Genomic DNA, 8,237 nt, shown 5'->3' with positions numbered 1-8,237 from the left:
TTTGACAATACTCTGCTTCTCAAATGATATATATTTTTGTAAGTTAAAATTTAAATAGAAAACAATCTTTTAATAGATTAATAGATTCTTTACAATTGTTTACCTTTAAATAATTCTGACAATATTGAAGCAAACGAATATATTCTATTAATATGGAACGGTGTTTTTAAATTCTGAAATCATATAGGCGGAAACAAAATCTACCTACAGTGTCATGGCCAAAAGTTGTTGACCTCTGTAAGTCTTATATCTGTATGGGTAGGGGATGCATGTTTGTGTGCATCTGAAAATATAAATATTTTTTTTCTATCTTCGTGTGACATCATTATATTTCATACATATCCTGCAAAAAAGGTACAGAGAAAATGAGTGTTTTTTCCCCCAGAGCTGACTCTATAATCAAATCAAGTCAAGTTCCCCTTTTCAAGACGCAAATTTCTAAAGGTTTACGATCATTGCGAACTGCTCAGAGGAATATTCTTTTATATACTTCAAAATTACTGATTTAGCCTTATAACTCTCACCGTGAAATCTCAAATTGTTTTCAGCTAAACACACGTTTCTATTAAAAGCATACTTTTTTAAATTCGATTACGGTAAATCTTCCCACATATTGTCCTATTGTGAGATACAGAGGATCCCCAGCTTGTATACACTTCGCAAAAATACAATGTAACACTGCTCGAATATATGAATACGAAAAAAATGCAGAATTTTAAATTTCAGCATCTGTGAATATTAAACAAAAATATTAAAATTATTTATTTTTCAGAATAACTTTGAGAAACTATATACGATCCAATAATAGCATTTAACAAAGTAGTCTTAAATATAAATGAACGAAGAAAACATGCTAAAAACACGACAGGGGAGGGTAGAAACAAATCATTTTTGATTTATATATAATATCGTCTGTCGTATTTCCACCCGTCAAAACAAACTAAGAAATATGGAGATTTTACGAAAAGAATAAGATCGGTTGTTCATCAGAAATAAACAATGTATTTTGTCTGAAGCGATTATAAAAAAATTCATGAGCGGTTAAATTCGATAGAAGTTAACATTTTGCAGTTTGAGGTAACTGCTTTAGTGAAAGGGAAACACTTCAAATTAAAATTTTACTTCAATATATTAGAATGTTTTATATTTCTCAAGACATTTTGATGTAAGCTTTTGGAGGACGATGCCATGCTGTTGATCTCTTAATCACATTTCTGCATCTTCCAAGTCAACATGATCCACATCTCTACCGAATCTACCACCTCCTAGTGAGTATTCGGCTGATCCTCGCTTTCCAAACCTCCCCCCTCCGAGCCCGTAGTCGAAATCCCATGCCCCCTGTCGCTTTTCTACGATCGATCCAACAGAGTTATCTTCATTGCGAATGATCTCTAACAATGGAGGTACAAGGCTGCCAGAAGATGACAGTGAAAAAGACGGCGCATCATCATATACAGAGGGCCTGGTCTTCCTGAAGAAAGAAAAAGATGGTTCATCTAGAACTTTCACAGTTTGTAGAGACTTGGTGGCTTGTTTTATTTTTCGCAACTCATCTATCAGATTTGTGAGTCCATCATTGTCATCTTTCCTCGACGCCATCGGGAACGCCATGCACAAGGTACCAAGTGATGCCATTAAAACGATGTATACTATACTTGTATCCATCCTGTTCATATCCTGAAAAACACGAAATATCATTGCAAGTTTCTAATCATTCATGCACGCCATTTTGATCAATAACAACGAAAGAAAAACCATGAAATATCACTGTAAGCTTCTAATAATGTATACACATAATTCCTTCCAAAAAAAACGGAGTGTCGACAAAATTACGAAAACTGTACACTGATGTGTGCTTATCAGTCTTGGTTCTGTGTTAGCGAAAGATTGTTAAGTACGAAACCTTTTAGCCTTAGCATAAAAAACAAATCATAAATTTTCTTTGATTATATCTAGGTCATAAACATTTAGCAGTCCTAGACACGGAATAGTGTTAAGAAATTCTTGAGATTCTGGTTGTTTCAGACCATTTTCAAAGTTCACTTACAGACTGTCCAGTGTTCTAGTTTTAGCTTGAGTTTTAATTTCGGGCTCGAAAGGTTTCGCGAATACTGGGCCTATACTGTTTGTGTTTTTATGAATCAGCAAGTATGAGGCCCTACGGAGTTATATCGTGACTGTGGTACATGAAGCAGATATGAGGCCGTTAGGAGATATATCGTGACTCTGCCGTACGGAGTTATATCGTGACTCTGGTACATAAAGCAAGTATGAGGCCGTACGGAGTTATATAGTGACTCTGGCACATGCAGCAAGTATGAGGCCGTACGGAGTTATATCGTGACTCTGGTACATGAAGCAAGTATGAGGCCGTACGGAGATATATCGTAACTCTGGTACATAAAGCAAGTATGAGGTCGTACGGAGTTATATAGTGACTCTGGCACATGCAGCAAGTATGAGGCCGTACGGAGTTATATCGTGACTCTGGTACATGAAGCAAGTATGAGGCCGTACAGAGATATATCGTAACTCTGGTACATAAAGCAAGTATGAGTTCGTACGGAGTTATATCGTGACTCTGGTACATAAATCAGGTGTGAGGCCGTACGGAGTTATATTGTGACTCTGGTACATAAAGCAAGTATGAGGTCGTACGGAGTTATATCGTGACTCTGGTACATAAATCAGGTGTGAGGCCGTACGGAGTTATATCGTGACTCTGGTACATAAATCAAGTATGAGGCCGTACGGAGTTATATCGTGACTCTGGTACATAAATCAGGTGTGAGGCCGTACGGAGTTATATTGTGACTCTGGTACATAAAGCGAGTATGAGGCCGTACGGAGTTATATCGTGACTCTGGTACATAAATCAAGTATGAGGCCGTACGGAGTTATATCGTGACTCTGGTACATAAAGCAAGTATGAGGCCGTACGGAGATATATCGTGACTCTGGTACATAAAGCATGTATGAGGTCGTACGGAGTTATATCGTGACTCTGGTACATAAATCAAGTATGAGGCCGTACGGAGTTATATCGTGACTCTGGTGCATAAAGCAAGTATGAGGTCGTACGGAGTTTTATCGTGACTCTGGTACATAAATCAAGTATGAGGCCGTACGGAGTTATATCGTGACTCTGGTACATAAAGCATGTATGAGGCCGTACGGAGTTATATCGTGACTCTGGTACATAAAGCATGTATGAGGCCGTACGGAGTTATATCGTGACTCTGGTGCATAAAGCAAGTATGAGACCTTCTTGAGTTATATCGTGACTCTGGCACATAAAGCAAGTATGAGGCCGTAGAGCAGGTCTGGGCAAACTACGGCCCGCGGGCCGCATGCGACCCGCCAAGGGTTTTCATGCGGCCTAGGAACAAGTCATCATTCGCACTGACTCTGTTTATGTTACACTGTTTATTAAATAAATGTGCTTCTTTTGAAGTTTAAGTTTAAGTTTTCAAATATTAACAACATGTTAACAACTGAAAATTAATTAGATGTTATTTAGAAAAACCTTTTGTTTTTGCCATTTCAAATATTGATTATTTTACTTAATGAACTATGCGGCCCGCGACAAGGTGTAAATTTGTGTATGCGGCACTTGCACTGGGAAGTTTGCCCACCTCAGCCGTAGAGAGTTAAATTGTGACTCTGGCACATACAGCACATATGAGGACGTACAAAGATGAATTGTGACTCTGGCACATAGACCACGTATGAGGAGGTACAAGGTTAAATTGTAACTCTGACACATCCAGCACGCATGAGGACGTACAAAGTTAAATTACTCTGGCACAAACAGCACGTACGAAGACGTACAAAGTTAAATTGTGACTCGGGTACATACAGCAAGTATGAAGCCGTACAAAGTTAAACTATGATACTGTATCGATTGGCGAAATGAAATATAACAGGTTCTTTCTATTATATACTAAACTTGCTCCAGAATCTAAGTTTAGACGATTCAACTCACCCCTACCTCCCCCTTTTCGTAAATAAACCTCACTTTCATGGTCTGATCATATAAATATATGCGATTTAAGAAAGCGGTAGGATTTGGTTGACCTAATCTGTAAAAGTAAATTACATTTTACCATTTTTTAAAAGCTATTTGAGCCTATCTGAAAAGACTGCAAGTCCGATTCAGCGATGCATCACAGCGGGTACGTCGCTGTTGTCCAAGTAGTAAAGGGAAATAACTTCAGATAGACGCGAACGGCGTCTGGGCAAATCGCTTTATTAAAGATTAATTTCCATGTGTGAAATGTAAGGCAGTTTCTGTTTATTTGATAAAGCACTCAAAGTTTACGTTTTTGTTGTTGCAGGTACAAATTGTCTAGACACACACAGTAAATCGTTTCATAGCATTATGGAAAATCTTATATTTTCACGATTTGTTATCACATATTTTCTCAATATATAATCACTAAATAATCACATAAAGAGTGGATATCTGTGCTAAAATGCCTTGCAACAGCATCACCATCTTTTCGTGCCCTAATTTTCGAAAAGCTTCAGCTATGTTCTTTGTTATATCGAGTCACCTTGTTGGCGTACGTATGCAGTTTGTTCTACATTTCTTCTAGAAAACAAAGAAAATATGTCATACCGATTGACAGCGTATATGGCCTTGGGCTACCTGCCCGTTCATCCCGTAGAAATGGTTGGATTTCATCATATCTTACATATTGTACACTCCTGTTAATGATATACCCTTTGTTTTTTATGTAGGCCTTATCTAGGAACCTCACATTGTCCAAGAATTCTATATATTTTTTGGGCAAAGAAAGTCTCTACTTGATCCAAACACCCAATTTCCTGCGTGTATTCCAGTCACGCATGCGTCAGTTTATCGCCCGTTCGCAGTTCTAGCGACAACATATACCCAATTACACTTTCTACTCTTTACATGTATTAGTAGTAGTAGTAGTAGTAGTAGTAGTAGTAGTGGTAGTAGTAGTTATAGTCATCGTTGTTGTATTAGTAGCAGTAGTAGTAGTTCTGCTCATGCTCAAGCAACAATACTGTCATGACATATTTCCTTTCCTACCTGGCCTAGTGGTTAGAGCGTCCGCCTCGGATGCGGGAGATCGCTGGTTCAAACCACGAGCGAGTCATACCAAAGACATATAAAATGGTACAAACAGCTGCCTCGCTTGGCGCTCAGCATTAAGAGGTTAGTGTTAGGACTGGTCGACCTAGTGCAAGGATAATATGGGGCATGACGGTACATGTCTGCGGCATGATGTCCCAGTGCTCGACATCACAATAAACTGTCATACTGCAGTCATAGTAGCAATAAGACGGAAAACTTTTTAAAGCTACGTTACAAATCCAAATCACACATAAACAGACACCTTCCCTACCTAACTCAACGCATAACGTTAATGGCAAATAATATCGTTGTACAGATTAGTATTAGATTAAAGATGGCGTTGAATTTTGCGACAGATGGTGTAAGTAATTTATCCTCAGCGGGTAATCGATGAAAACAGTTTGTTTCTCTTTACGATGAATTAGTAATTACACAAATTAGTTATTGTTATACAACTTTGATAATGCAACAACAACACAAAATATACATATAATTTACTAATTTTTTAAACTGTTTTTCATTTATTTTATTCTCTTTTTTCCACTTATTATCTCTTGTGTGCAGATTATTCTGCCATTAAAATTTGCACTAGTCTAGGCGATCAGTCTGCTTTTGTGTTTAGTGTTTGCTTCCCTTTACGAGGAGCTGATTGTCTGGAATCGTAGTGAAACTGTTTGGTAATTACGTCGTTACCATATTGCTAGCTCATTGCAGATAATAAAAAAAAAAAAATTTGTAGTGACAAGATAACGATCGCAACATAAATACGACGTAAATCGGTTGATTCCAAAGCTGTCCTCAATATAATTTTGAAATTTGCATAGCTTCAGTGAAGAGACAAATTCATTTAAGTGGCCCTAATCAGGAGAGAAATTCCATTTCTAAACGGCACGTTGTTATCGATCCAAGTATGCTAGGTTCTTTAAAGAGTTTATTGTTTTAGCTATCAAGAAACAGACGCATATTAATTCCTAACATTATTATGCAGCAAAAGAGATGAATATGCAATAAATATATATATAAAGTTATGTCATACACGCGTATTGACCACGCACGTTGATGTAAAACAACTATAAAGTTTGGATTAACAGCTAGATCTATATTTCAATCGGCATACTTCTATCGAATTCGTATAATTATACCTCCGTTAAGTCATTGGCTGAAATATAAATACGTGACCTTTAAGATTACGGTTCTATTTCCAGAACTATTCCTGAGATGTCTTTTTTACCATTCAGCTCAACTGACATTGCATTCACACTATTTTAATTTAATATGCCCTGAAGGTACTGTCATGTTATCCTGAAGATACTGTCGTATCGCCCTCATGTTATCGTCATAATACCCTGAAAACGTTGTCATAGTACCCTCATGTTATCGTCATGTTACCCTGAAAACGCTGTCATTGTACCCTCATGCTATCGTCATAATACCCTGAAAGCGCTGTCATATTGCCCTCATGTTATTGTCATGTTATCCTGAAGATACTGTCTTATTTCCCTCATATTATCGTCATGTTAGCCTGAAAACGCTGTCATAGTACCCTCATGTTATCGTCATGTTATCCTGAAGATAATTGCACATAACTCACATGATATCGTTATTTTACTATGTGACTGTCCTAGTTAAAAATACGTCATTCGCTACTCAGATAAATGTTGCCTAGATTATACCTTTTCTTCTCAATCAGGCAATTTCAGATTTTCCTTTTTTTCCATTATCTTATCTCAGTATAATAAAGCAAATTTTGGATTCTTTGTTTCTTTAAATATTGAATTGTGCAACCGCGATATACACGATGTCACAGTCTAATGCACAAATTGTAATCTAACCGCCAATAATTGTATAATATATAAATATGCAAAATAAATTTAAGTGAGAAGAAAGTACTATTTTCCATGGTGGATTTTTTTATATGGTGGAATTAAACGGCAAATTTAAGGATCGGTTCCACTGCTGACTGGGGGCATCTACTTTTGTATTTTATTGGATGGTAACAAATATTATTGATTGACGTAGATACAAATACAATGGCTGATAACAAAAACCTAAGGGCTCTTCACTGGAGCACATGCTTTGTATATGTTTTCATTATATATAGCTCGAGCTTTTTGTGCCCATTCTAGGATAAATTGAAAGGTACAAAACTTTAATCTCTTAATAAAAGCAACAGCATCAATAATAGAGTCACGTTTTTTCCGTCTGTGTTCTCTTAACTTAATTTTCAATTCTCATGGTCATTCTAAATTCGCAATTAAAATTTGTTCCGACGCAATACATATTTTTTTTTTTTTTGGTGTTAGTGTTGGTTATGAGCTTAGAAGAAACAAAATTGATATTTGAAAATGTCATAGAGCACATTGTGTTTCATCTACACTTGTATAACTGTTGAGGCAGATTAAAACACTGTCACTGCATGTCTCTGTTTGACCTGCACTTGTATAACTGTTGAGGCAGATTAAAACACCGTCACTGCATGTTTCTGTTTGACCTACTCTTGTATAACGGCTGAGCTAGATTAACACAGTGTCTCTGAAAATATATGTGGTCACAACTAGAAGCTCCCTCTCAACTAAATTTTTGACCATTTTTATTTTGTGTTGTGTTCATAAGAAAACAACGCGTGTTTTCATTATAAAAACAATGCATTGATATTATTAATACTTTGATTTTCAAATGGTAAACTAAACCCCTCCCCGTAAGGATTATGTGCATTTCTATAGTAAACTGCAATGGTAAACTACCCGCCCCACCCCAACTCCCGTAGGGATAACATGCATGTCGAGAGCGAACTGCAGTGGTAAATATCCCTGTCAGGATTACGTTCATATCTATAGTCGACTGGAGTCGTAATTACCCTTGTAAGGATTACATGCATGTGTATACTCGACTGCAATAGTAAATACTCCAGTAAGGATTGGATAAAATACACGTCTATAGCTGACTGCAATAAGGATTACATGGTTGTCTATAGTCGACTGCAGTGGTATATAATCATGTAATAATTGGTTTACACGCATGTCTATAGTCGACTGCAGTGGTATATAATCATGTAATAATTGGTTTACACGCATGTCTATAGTCGACTGCAATCATAACTATCCCATTAAGGATTGGAATACGTGTATGT

General features: G+C 36.9%; 1 long non-coding RNA gene across 2 annotated transcripts in view; it reads right to left on the bottom strand.

Annotated features, from left to right (window-relative positions):
* Positions 1–1,465: 1,465 nt before the first annotated feature.
* The window catches only part of LOC149790196 (uncharacterized), a 33,466-nt gene continuing 26,694 nt past the window's right edge, over positions 1,466–8,237 (bottom strand). For both annotated transcript variants that reach the window (XR_016424035.1, XR_016424034.1), the window contains exon 3: positions 1,466–1,677. This is a non-coding gene — a long non-coding RNA (uncharacterized LOC149790196). The remainder of the gene's footprint in view (positions 1,678–8,237) is intronic.

Source organism: Sinohyriopsis cumingii, chromosome 10 (assembly GCF_028554795.1).
Source record: "Sinohyriopsis cumingii isolate HCF-2022 chromosome 10, ASM2855479v2, whole genome shotgun sequence".
Lineage (NCBI taxonomy): Eukaryota > Metazoa > Mollusca > Bivalvia > Unionida > Unionidae > Sinohyriopsis > Sinohyriopsis cumingii.
Note: the sequence above shows the minus strand (reverse complement) of the source record. Positions and strands in the feature narration are given on the sequence as shown.